General features: G+C 42.1%; 11 non-coding genes across 11 annotated transcripts; all 11 read left to right on the top strand.

Moving 5' to 3' along the window:
• The first annotated feature begins 2,915 nt into the window (after positions 1-2,915).
• TRNAL-AAG (transfer RNA leucine (anticodon AAG)) lies at positions 2,916-2,997 on the top strand. The gene has a single exon. It is a non-coding gene; the product is annotated as a tRNA-Leu (tRNA).
• An 860-nt stretch (positions 2,998-3,857) lies between these two features.
• On the top strand, positions 3,858-3,939 carry TRNAL-UAG (transfer RNA leucine (anticodon UAG)). The gene has a single exon. It is a non-coding gene; the product is annotated as a tRNA-Leu (tRNA).
• A 573-nt stretch (positions 3,940-4,512) lies between these two features.
• On the top strand, positions 4,513-4,594 carry TRNAL-AAG (transfer RNA leucine (anticodon AAG)). The gene has a single exon. It is a non-coding gene; the product is annotated as a tRNA-Leu (tRNA).
• A 1,519-nt stretch (positions 4,595-6,113) lies between these two features.
• TRNAL-UAG (transfer RNA leucine (anticodon UAG)) lies at positions 6,114-6,195 on the top strand. Its single transcript has one exon. It is a non-coding gene; the product is annotated as a tRNA-Leu (tRNA).
• Positions 6,196-6,769: 574 nt separating this feature from the next.
• TRNAL-AAG (transfer RNA leucine (anticodon AAG)) lies at positions 6,770-6,851 on the top strand. Its single transcript has one exon. It is a non-coding gene; the product is annotated as a tRNA-Leu (tRNA).
• Positions 6,852-7,560: 709 nt separating this feature from the next.
• TRNAL-AAG (transfer RNA leucine (anticodon AAG)) lies at positions 7,561-7,642 on the top strand. The gene has a single exon. It is a non-coding gene; the product is annotated as a tRNA-Leu (tRNA).
• Positions 7,643-9,183: 1,541 nt separating this feature from the next.
• On the top strand, positions 9,184-9,265 carry TRNAL-AAG (transfer RNA leucine (anticodon AAG)). The gene has a single exon. It is a non-coding gene; the product is annotated as a tRNA-Leu (tRNA).
• Positions 9,266-10,158: 893 nt separating this feature from the next.
• On the top strand, positions 10,159-10,240 carry TRNAL-UAG (transfer RNA leucine (anticodon UAG)). The gene has a single exon. It is a non-coding gene; the product is annotated as a tRNA-Leu (tRNA).
• Positions 10,241-10,814: 574 nt separating this feature from the next.
• TRNAL-AAG (transfer RNA leucine (anticodon AAG)) lies at positions 10,815-10,896 on the top strand. The gene has a single exon. It is a non-coding gene; the product is annotated as a tRNA-Leu (tRNA).
• An 893-nt stretch (positions 10,897-11,789) lies between these two features.
• On the top strand, positions 11,790-11,871 carry TRNAL-UAG (transfer RNA leucine (anticodon UAG)). The gene has a single exon. It is a non-coding gene; the product is annotated as a tRNA-Leu (tRNA).
• Positions 11,872-12,445: 574 nt separating this feature from the next.
• Positions 12,446-12,527, top strand: TRNAL-AAG (transfer RNA leucine (anticodon AAG)). Its single transcript has one exon. It is a non-coding gene; the product is annotated as a tRNA-Leu (tRNA).
• The last annotated feature ends 38 nt before the right edge of the window (positions 12,528-12,565 follow it).

Raw genomic sequence — 12,565 nt, 5'->3', positions numbered from 1 at the left:
CTATTAGTCCAAGATTATATAGAGAAAATATTCGACAGAGAAAAAAGATTTGACAGAGAGAAAAGATTCTGCAAGATACTGTCCTAAAAAAGTGTTTGGGGACCCGGGTCCTGCCCCAGGGGACATGTATCAATGCAAAAAAAAGTTTTAAAAACGGCCGTTTTTTCGGGAGCAGTGATTTTAATAATGATTAAAGTGAAACAATAAAAGTGTAATATTCCTTTAAATTTCGTAGGGGGGGGTTGTCTATAGTATGCCTGTGAAGGGGCGCATGTTTCCCGTGCTTAGAATTGTCCCTGCACAAAGTGTCATTTATGCAGGAAAAAAAGTCCTTTAAAATCACTCGCAGCTATAATGAATTGTCGGCTCCCGTAATACAGAGAACACTCATTGAAAGTCATTGATAAAAAAATAAATAAATAAATAAATAAAAAAGCGTGGGGGTCCCCCAAATTCAATTACCAGGCCCTTCAGGTCTGGTATGGATATTAAGGGGAACCCTGCCTCAAATTTAAGAAAAAATTTGACGTGGGGTTCCCCCTAAATATCCATAACCAGACCCTTCAGGTCTGGTATGGATATTAAGGGGAACCCCGCGTCAAATTTAAAAAAAAATTGACGTGGGGTTCCCCCTAAAAATCCATACCAGACCCTTTATCCGAGCACGCAACCTGGCAGGCCGCAGGAAAAGAGGGGGGGACGAGAGAGCGGCCCCCCCTCCCTCCTGAACCGTACCAGGCCACATGGCCTCAACATTGGGAGGATGCTTTGGGGGTCTGTGACCCCTCAAAGCACCTTGTCCCCATGTTGATGAAGACAAGGGCCTCATCCCCACAACCCTGGCCGGTGGTTGTGGAGGTCTGCGGGCGGGGGGCTTATCAGAATCTGGAAGCCCCCTTTAACAAGGGGACCCCCAGATCCCGGCCCCCCCCCTGTTTGAAATGGTAAGGGGGTACAAAAGTACCCCTACCATTTCACAAAGAAAGTGTAAAAAATGTTTAAATAAAACAAACACACTTTTGAAAAATTCCTTTATTAAAAATAAAAAAATAAAAAAAAGATTCCAGCGGCGGTAATCCACTCTTGCTATCCATCGACGGACGGTCATCTCTCCAGCGATGTCTCATCTCATCCAGCGCAGCGCAGCATCCTTCTTCTGTCTCCGTGGAGGAGACACTACAGGCATTCCGGCGGCTGACGTTTGTTATATACGGAGGGCGGGGCCACCCGTCACCTGACCCCGCCCCCCTCTGACGCAAGGGGAAACCCGGGGTTCCCCGTGACGTAGGGGTGACCCGCACCCCTCTGATGTAACACAGGCAGGTTTCCGTTACATCAGAGGGGGGCGGGGTCACCCCTACGTCACGGGGAACCCCGGGTTTCCCCTTGCGTCAGAGGGGGGCGGGGTCAGGTGACGGGTGGCCCCGCCCTCCGTATATAACAAACGTCAGCCGCCGGAATGTCTGTAGTGTCTCCTCCACGGAGACAGAAGAAGGATGCTGCGCTGCGCTGGATGATATTAGACATCGCTGGAGATATGACCGTCCGTCGATGGATAGCAAGAGTGGATTACCGCCGCTGGAATCTTTTTTTTATTTTTTTATTTTTAATAAAGGAATTTTTCAAAAGTGTGTTTGTTTTATTTAAACATTTTTTACACTTTCTTTGTGAAATGGTAGGGGTACTTTTGTACCCCCTTACCATTTCAAACAGGGGGGGGGCCGGGATCTGGGGGTCCCCTTGTTAAAGGGGGCTTCCAGATTCTGATAAGCCCCCCGCCCGCAGACCTCCACAACCACCGGCCAGGGTTGTGGGGATGAGGCCCTTGTCCTCATCAACATGGGGACAAGGTGCTTTGAGGGGTCACAGACCCCCAAAGCATCCTCCCAATGTTGAGGGCATGTGGCCTGGTACGGTTCAGGAGGGAGGGGGGGCCGCTCTCTCGTCCCCCCCTCTTTTCCTGCGGCCTGCCAGGTTGCGTGCTCGGATAAAGGGTCTGGTATGGATTTTTAGGGGGAACCCCACGTCAATTTTTTTTTAAATTTGACGCGGGGTTCCCCTTAATATCCATACCAGACCTGAAGGGTCTGGTTATGGATATTTAGGGGGAACCCCACGTCAAATTTTTTCTTAAATTTGAGGCAGGGTTCCCCTTAATATCCATACCAGACCTGAAGGGCCTGGTAATTGAATTTGGGGGACCCCCACGCTTTTTTTTTTATTTATTTATTTATTTTTTTATCAATGACTTTCAATGAGTGTTCTCTGTATTACGGGAGCCGACAATTCATTATAGCTGCGAGTGATTTTAAAGGACTTTTTTTCCTGCATAAATGACACTTTGTGCAGGGACAATTCTAAGCACGGGAAACATGCGCCCCTTCACAGGCATACTATAGACAACCCCCCCCTACGAAATTTAAAGGAATATTACACTTTTATTGTTTCACTTTAATCATTATTAAAATCACTGCTCCCGAAAAAACGGCCGTTTTTAAAACTTTTTTTTGCATTGATCCATGTCCCCTGGGGCAGGACCCAGGTCCCCAAACACTTTTTAGGACAGTAACTTGCAAATTAGCCTTTAAAATGAGCACTTTAGATTTTGAACGTTGGAGTCCCATAGACTTTAATAGGGTTCTAAAGTATGCTATATACTAGCTCCGTCGAATCTTCTTTATACATTCGACAGACACCATAAGCCTTCAAAGACAGATTCGACCGTGATTCATGTGGATTTTCGGACGAATGCAATTTTTGAACGAAAAATGAAATAAATAAAAACGAATTTCGGGAGTAACTAAATAAAATAAGTTTTCAGACGAAAACGAAATTCCGAAACGAAATATTTTACTCTGCACATGTCTAATGGAATGTCCCACCCGATTTTAGTCGATAACGTGTTCATTATTATGGGTAGCATGGCCGAGCGGTCTAAGGCGCTGGATTAAGGCTCCAGTCTCTTTGGGGGCGTGGGTTCGAATCCCACTGCTGCCAAACTCCTTTTAACAAAATCCCTACCCTCTAGGGCTCAAGCTTCTCTGATCTTGCTCCTGCAATTTACTGCAGTTCCTTTCCCAACTCACTGGAATCTCAAAAAACACTTACCTCTCTGCTTTAGCAGCATTAGAAAAGCTGCAATCATTGCATGTTTTGTTTGATACATGATACATACATATAATATGCATGTTGTGCACATATTACATACATGCTACACACACTACACACATATGACATACATGTTACACACATGTGACACACGTGCTACTTACATATTACACACATAGTTCACACATATTACACAAATGTTACATACATGTGATATACATGTTGCATGCATGTTACATACATGTCACACTCATGTTACACACCATTTAGACACAATTTTACACACATGTCACATGCATGTTACACATATTACACACATATAACATACATGTCATACACATCACATACATGCTACACACATATGCCATGCATGTCACACACATGTTACATTAATATGACACACATATGACATGCATGTTGCACATATCTTACATACATGTTACACACATATGGCATGCATATGGCATGCATGGTACACACATGTTACATACATGTTACACATATGACACACAATACACATATGTCATACATATCACACATATTACATACGTGTTACACACATATTACACAGATTATACATACATATGACATACATGTCATACACTTATGAAATACATGTTACACACATTACATACATAAGACACACATGACATACCTGTTACGTACATGTCACATACAAACAATGAATGCAGAGCATGGAATGTAGACTGTCATGCCTCTTTTTAGTCCTTAGCAAGAGCACCTTCACAGGTAGCATGGCCGAGCGGTCTAAGGCGCTGGATTTAGGCTCCAGTCTCTTTGGAGGCGTGGGTTCAAATCCCACTGCTGCCAAGCTCTTTTAACAAATGCCTATCCTTGATTGCTCAAGCGTCTCTGAAGTTTCTGCTGCACTTTGCTGGCATTCCTTGCTCAACACACTGGAATCTCAGAACAGCAGCATTAGGAAATTGCATGCTTTGGTTGAGAAGTCTTCCAAAAGGGCACACTTCTGATGAGATGACTAGTGAAATCTTGTCAACGTTACAAAACAAGTCCAACTAACGTGATTACCTCTCCTGTAAGCTAGATTCCACATTAACACTTTAAGTGTGGACACCAAAAAACAAGCAGTACTAATGAAAAGCTGGCACACTTTTCAGCAGAGTGCCAAGTGAACTTGCCACAGAATGCTGCACCCAAAGTCCACTCTCAAGTGTAAAGTGACCACCACCTGCTGCCTCAGAAAGAGGACTGAAACACATAAGGTGGCATCTTGGCCATCTCCGTGAAACTTCAACTACCTTTTATAATGGATAAAGTGGTGAATACTTTTAGTTTAGAGTTCTGAGGCCTCCAGCTCAAGCAATGAATGCAGAGCATGGAATGTCCCATCCGATTTTAGTCGATAACGTGTTCATTTTTATGGGTAGCATGGCCGAGCGGTCTAAGGCGCTGGATTAAGGCTCCAGTCTCTTTGGGGGCGTGGGTTCGAATCCCACTGCTGCCAAACTCCTTTTAACAAAATCCCTACCCTCTAGGGCTCAAGCTTCTCTGATCTTGCTCCTGCAATTTACTGCAGTTCCTTTCCCAACTCACTGGAATCTCAAAAAACACTTACCTCTCTGCTTTAGCAGCATTAGAAAAGCTGCAATCGACAGAATCTAGATTCTACAAACAATGGTCTTCCTGGTTATCACACCCAAAATGTATTAAGCTTGTCTAACTAGTAATCCATCATCCCCAGACCAAGCAGAGCCGGCAGCGAAAGTCACTGGTTCAGTGTACTATTTTTTTATATACAGTATTTGTAAGTTAGCTCTGATGATCCTGCAGCTCAGGTTTTTCGATTCAAGAATCTTCATCAATCTCTTCCTATATCTTACCTGTTTCTCTTCCCTTCCCTTCCTCCTGATCCTTTTTACTACCGTATTGGGACTAAATCGCACTCCCACTTAACCTTACCTTACCCTGTTTTATCTGGCGTGGCGCCCCCACTCGACACAGCCCATTGGGGTGTTGAGAGGGGACGAGATGCCCCCGGACCTAGCGATAAGGAATGTATAGTATACAGCAACTGGACCCCAGACTCGTAGCCCTTCTTTTTCTGTATCTTGCCTATGTTGGTAACACATGTTTCTCAACTTATCTAGGCACTCTCTGTTTATCTTATTTTTCTTTGACCTGTCAACTTTTTGTATCGCATTTGTATGGATTGTTATCAATATTTGTTATTGTATTATTCTACAATAAAAAATTTTGAAAAAAAAAAAAAAAAAGAAAAGCTGCAATCATTGCATGTTTTGTTTGATACATGATACATACATATAATGTGCATGTTGTGCACATATTACATACATGCTACACACACTACACAAATATGACATACATGTTACACACATGTGACACACGTGCTACTTATATATTACACACATAGTTCACACATATTACACAAATGTTACATACATATGATATACATGTTGCATGCATGTTACATACATGTCACACTCATGTTACACACCATTTAGACACAATTTTACACACATGTCACATGCATGTTACACATATTACACACATATAACATACATGTCATACACATCACATACATGCTACACACATATGACATGCATGTCACACACATGTTACATTAATATGACACACATATGACATGTATGTTGCACATATCTTACATACATGTTACACACATATGGCATGCATATGACATGCATGGTACACACATGTTACATACATGTCACACATATGACACACAATACACATATGGCATACATATCACACATATTATATACGTGTTACACACATATTACACAGATTATACATACATATGACATACATGTTGAATACATGTTACATACATGTCATACACTTATGAAATACATGTTACACACGTTACATACATATGACACACGTTACATACATGTTACGTACATGTCACATACAAACAATGAATGCAGAGCATGGAATGTAGACTGTCGTGCCTCTTTTTAGTCCTTAGCAAGAGCACTTTCACAGGTAGCATGGCCGAGCGGTCTAAGGCGCTGGATTTAGGCTCCAGTCTCTTTGGAGGCGTGGGTTCAAATCCCACTGCTGCCAAGCTCTTTTAACAAATGCCTATCCTTGATTGCTCAAGCGTCTCTGAAGTTTCTGCTGCACTTTGCTGGCATTCGTTGCTCAACACACTGGAATCTCAGAACAGCAGCATTAGGAAATTGCATGCTTTGGTTGAGAAGTCTTCCAAAAGGGCACACTTCTGATGAGATGACTAGTGAAATCTTGTCAACGTTACAAAACAAGTCCAACTGAACGTGATTACCTCTCCTGTAAGCTAGATTCCACATTAACACTTTAAGTGTGGACACCAAAAAACAAGCAGTACTAATGAAAAGCTGGCACACTTTTCAGCAGAGTGCCAAGTGAACTTGCCACAGAATGCTGCACCCAAAGTCCACTCTCAAGTGTAAAGTGACCACCCCCTGCTGCCTCAGAAAGAGGACTGAAACACATAAGGTGGCATCTTGGCCATCTCCGTGCAACTTCAACTACCTTTTATAATGGATAAAGTGGTGAATACTTGTAGTTTAGAGTTCTGAGGCCTCCAGCTCAAGCAATGAATGCAGAGCATGGAATGTCCCACCCGATTTTAGTCGATAACGTGTTCATTTTTATGGGTAGCATGGCCGAGCGGTCTAAGGCGCTGGATTAAGGCTCCAGTCTCTTTGGGGGCGTGGGTTCGAATCCCACTGCTGCCAAACTCCTTTTAACAAAATACATGTTTTTAGTCCTTAGCAAGAGCACTTTCACAGGTGGCATGACCGAGCGGTCTAAGGCGCTGGATTTAGGCTCCAGTCTCTTTGGAGGCGTGGGTTCAAATCCCACTGCTGCCAAGCTCTTTTAACAAATGCCTATCCTTGATTGCTCAAGCGTCTCTGAAGTTTCTGCTGCACTTTGCTGGCATTCCTTGCTCAACACACTGGAATCTCAGAACAGCAGCATTAGGAAATTGCATGCTTTGGTTGAGAAGTCTTCCAAAAGGGCACACTTCTGATGAGATGACTAGTGAAATCTTGTCAACGTTACAAAACAAGTCCAACTGAACGTGATTACCTCTCCTGTAAGCTAGATTCCACATTAACACTTTAAGTGTGGACACCAAAAAACAAGCAGTACTAATGAAAAGCTGGCACACTTTTCAGCAGAGTGCCAAGTGAACTTGCCACAGAATGCTGCACCCAAAGTCCACTCTCAAGTGTAAAGTGACCACCACCTGCTGCCTCAGAAAGAGGACTGAAACACATAAGGTGGCATCTTGGCCATCTCCGTGAAACTTCAACTACCTTTTATAATGGATAAAGTGGTGAATACTTTTAGTTTAGAGTTCTGAGGCCTCCAGCTCAAGCAATGAATGCAGAGCATGGAATGTCCCACCCCATTTTAGTCGATAACGTGTTCATTTTTATGGGTAGCATGGCCGAGCGGTCTAAGGCGCTGGATTAAGGCTCCAGTCTCTTTGGGGGCGTGGGTTCGAATCCCACTGCTGCCAAACTCCTTTTAACAAAATCCCTACCCTCTAGGGCTCAAGCTTCTCTGATCTTGCTCCTGCAATTTACTGCAGTTCCTTTCCCAACTCACTGGAATCTCAAAAAAAAACACTTACCTCTCTGCTTTAGCAGCATTAGAAAAGCTGCAATCATTGCATGTTTTGTTTGATACATGATACATACATATAATGTGCATGTTGTGCACATATTACATACATGCTACACACACTACACACATATGACATACATGTTACACACATGTGACACACATGCTACTTATATATTACACACATAGTTCACACATATTACACAAATGTTACATACATATGATATACATGTTGCATGCATGTTACATACATGTCACACTCATGTTACACACCATTTAGACACAATTTTACACACATGTCACATGCATGTTACACATATTACACACATATAACATACATGTCATACACATCACATACATGCTACACACATATGACATGCATGTCACACACATGTTACATTAATATGACACACATATGACATGTATGTTGCACATATCTTACATACATGTTACACACATATGGCATGCATATGACATGCATGGTACACACATGTTACATACATGTCACACATATGACACACAATACACATATGGCATACATATCACACATATTATATACGTGTTACACACATATTACACAGATTATACATACATATGATATACATGTTGAATACATGTTACATACATGTCATACACTTATGAAATACATGTTACACACGTTACATACATATGACACACGTTACATACATGTTACGTACATGTCACATACAAACAATGAATGCAGAGCATGGAATGTAGACTGTCATGCCTCTTTTTAGTCCTTAGCAAGAGCACTTTCACAGGTTGCATGGCCAAGCGGTCTAAGGCGCTGGATTTAGGCTCCAGTCTCTTTGGAGGCGTGGGTTCAAATCCCACTGCTGCCAAGCTATTTTAACAAATGCCTATCCTTGATTGCTCAAGCGTCTCTGAAGTTTCTGCTGCACTTTGCTGGCATTCGTTGCTCAACACACTGGAATCTCAGAACAGCAGCATTAGGAAATTGCATGCTTTGGTTGAGAAGTCTTCCAAAAGGGCACACTTCTGATGAGATGACTAGTGAAATCTTGTCAACGTTACAAAACAAGTCCAACTGAACGTGATTACCTCTCCTGTAAGCTAGATTCCACATTAACACTTTAAGTGTGGACACCAAAAAACAAGCAGTACTAATGAAAAGCTGGCACACTTTTCAGCAGAGTGCCAAGTGAACTTGCCACAGAATGCTGCACCCAAAGTCCACTCTCAAGTGTAAAGTGACCACCACCTGCTGCCTCAGAAAGAGGACTGAAACACATAAGGTGGCATCTTGGCCATCTCCGTGCAACTTCAACTACCTTTTATAATGGATAAAGTGGTGAATACTTGTAGTTTAGAGTTCTGAGGCCTCCAGCTCAAGCAATGAATGCAGAGCATGGAATGTCCCACCCGATTTTAGTCGATAACGTGTTCATTTTTATGGGTAGCATGGCCGAGCGGTCTAAGGCGCTGGATTAAGGCTCCAGTCTCTTTGGGGGCGTGGGTTCGAATCCCACTGCTGCCAAACTCCTTTTAACAAAATCCCTACCCTCTAGGGCTCAAGCTTCTCTGATCTTGCTCCTGCAATTTACTGCAGTTCCTTTCCCAACTCACTGGAATCTCAAAAAACACTTACCTCTCTGCTTTAGCAGCATTAGAAAAGCTGCAATCATTGCATGTTTTGTTTGATACATGATACATACATATAATATGCATGTTGTGCACATATGACATACATGCTACACACACTACACACATATGACATACATGTTACACACATGTGACACACGTGCTACTTACATATTACACACATAGTTCACACATATTACACAAATGTTACATACATATGATATACATGTTGCATGCATGTTACATACATGTCACACTCATGTTACACACCATTTAGACACAATTTTACACACATGTCACATGCATGTTACACATATTACACACATATAACATACATGTCATACACATCACATACATGCTACACACATATGACATGCATGTCACACACATGTTACATTAATATGACACACATATGACATGCATGTTGCACATATCTTACATACATGTTACACACATATGGCATGCATATGACATGCATGGTACACACATGTTACATACATGTCACACATATGACACACAATACACATATGGCATACATATCACACATATTATATACGTGTTACACACATATTACACAGATTATACATACATATGACATACATGTTGAATACATGTTGAATACATGTTACATACATGTCATACACTTATGAAATACATGTTACACACGTTACATACATATGACACACATGACATACATGTTACGTACATGTCACATACAAACAATGAATGCAGAGCATGGAATGTAGACTGTCATGCCTCTTTTTAGTCCTTAGCAAGAGCACTTTCACAGGTAGCATGGCCGAGCGGTCTAAGGCGCTGGATTTAGGCTCCAGTCTCTTTGGAGGCGTGGGTTCAAATCCCACTGCTGCCAAGCTCTTTTAACAAATGCCTATCCTTGATTGCTCAAGCGTCTCTGAAGTTTCTGCTGCACTTTGCTGGCATTCCTTGCTCAAAACACTGGAATCTCAGAACAGCAGCATTAGGAAATTGCATGCTTTGGTTGAGAAGTCTTCCAAAAGGGCACACTTCTGATGAGATGACTAGTGAAATCTTGTCAACGTTACAAAACAAGTCCAACTGAACGTGATTACCTCTCCTGTAAGCTAGATTCCACATTAACACTTTAAGTGTGGACACCAAAAAACAAGCAGTACTAATGAAAAGCTGGCACACTTTTCAGCAGAGTGCCAAGTGAACTTGCCACAGAATGCTGCACCCAAAGTCCACTCTCAAGTGTAAAGTGACCACCACCTGCTGCCTCAGAAAGAGGACTGAAACACATAAGGTGGCATCTTGGCCATCTCCGTGAAACTTCAACTACCTTTTATAATGGATAAAGTGGTGAATACTTTTAGTTTAGAGTTCTGAGGCCTCCAGCTCAAGCAATGAATGCAGAGCATGGAATGTCCCACCCCATTTTAGTCGATAACGTGTTCATTTTTATGGGTAGCATGGCCGAGCGGTCTAAGGCGCTGGATTAAGGCTCCAGTCTCTTTGGGGGCGTGGGTTCGAATCCCACTGCTGCCAAACTCCTTTTAACAAAATCCCTACCCTCTAGGGCTCAAGCTTCTCTGATCTTGCTCCTGCAATTTACTGCAGTTCCTTTCCCAACTCACTGGAATCTCAAAAAACACTTACCTCTCTGCTTTAGCAGCATTAGAAAAGCTGCAATCATTGCATGTTTTGTTTGATACATGATACATACATATAATATGCATGTTGTGCACATATGACATACATGCTACACACACTACACACATATGACATACATGTTACACACATGTGACACACGTGCTACTTACATATTACACACATAGTTCACACATATTACACAAATGTTACATACATATGATATACATGTTGCATGCATGTTACATACATGTCACACTCATGTTACACACCATTTAGACACAATTTTACACACATGTCACATGCATGTTACACATATTACACACATATAACATACATGTCATACACATCACATACATGCTACACACATATGACATGCATGTCACACACATGTTACATTAATATGACACACATATGACATGCATGTTGCACATATCTTACATACATGTTACACACATATGGCATGCATATGACATGCATGGTACACACATGTTACATACATGTCACACATATGACACACAATACACATATGGCATACATATCACACATATTATATACGTGTTACACACATATTACACAGATTATACATACATATGACATACATGTTGAATACATGTTGAATACATGTTACATACATGTCATACACTTATGAAATACATGTTACACACGTTACATACATATGACACACATGACATACATGTTACGTACATGTCACATACAAACAATGAATGCAGAGCATGGAATGTAGACTGTCATGCCTCTTTTTAGTCCTTAGCAAGAGCACTTTCACAGGTAGCATGGCCGAGCGGTCTAAGGCGCTGGATTTAGGCTCCAGTCTCTTTGGAGGCGTGGGTTCAAATCCCACTGCTGCCAAGCTCTTTTAACAAATGCCTATCCTTGATTGCTCAAGCGTCTCTGAAGTTTCTGCTGCACTTTGCTGGCATTCCTTGCTCAAAACACTGGAATCTCAGAACAGCAGCATTAGGAAATTGCATGCTTTGGTTGAGAAGTCTTCCAAAAGGGCACACTTCTGATGAGATGACTAGTGAAATCTTGTCAACGTTACAAAACAAGTCCAACTGAACGTGATTACCTCTCCTGTAAGCTAGATTCCACATTAACACTTTAAGTGTGGACACCAAAAAACAAGCAGTACTAATGAAAAGCTGGCACACTTTTCAGCAGAGTGCCAAGTGAACTTGCCACAGAATGCTGCACCCAAAGTCCACTCTCAAGTGTAAAGTGACCACCACCTGCTGCCTCAGAAAGAGGACTGAAACACATAAGGTGGCATCTTGGCCATCTCCGTGAAACTTCAACTACCTTTTATAATGGATAAAGTGGTGAATACTTTTAGTTTAGAGTTCTGAGGCCTCCAGCTCAAGCAATGAATGCAGAGCATGGAATGTCCCACCCCATTTTAGTCGATAACGTGTTCATTTTTATGGGTAGCATGGCCGAGCGGTCTAAGGCGCTGGATTAAGGCTCCAGTCTCTTTGGGGGCGTGGGTTCGAATCCCACTGCTGCCAAACTCCTTTTAACAAAATCCCTACCCTCTAGGGCTCAA

This window comes from Lithobates pipiens, unplaced genomic scaffold (genome assembly GCF_037356315.1).
Source record: "Lithobates pipiens isolate NorthernLeopardFrog02 unplaced genomic scaffold, aLitPip1_a1.2 Scaffold_28, whole genome shotgun sequence".
Taxonomy (NCBI): domain Eukaryota; kingdom Metazoa; phylum Chordata; class Amphibia; order Anura; family Ranidae; genus Lithobates; species Lithobates pipiens.
The sequence above is the reverse complement of the archived record's forward strand: the minus strand, read 5'-3'. Positions and strand labels throughout refer to the sequence as shown.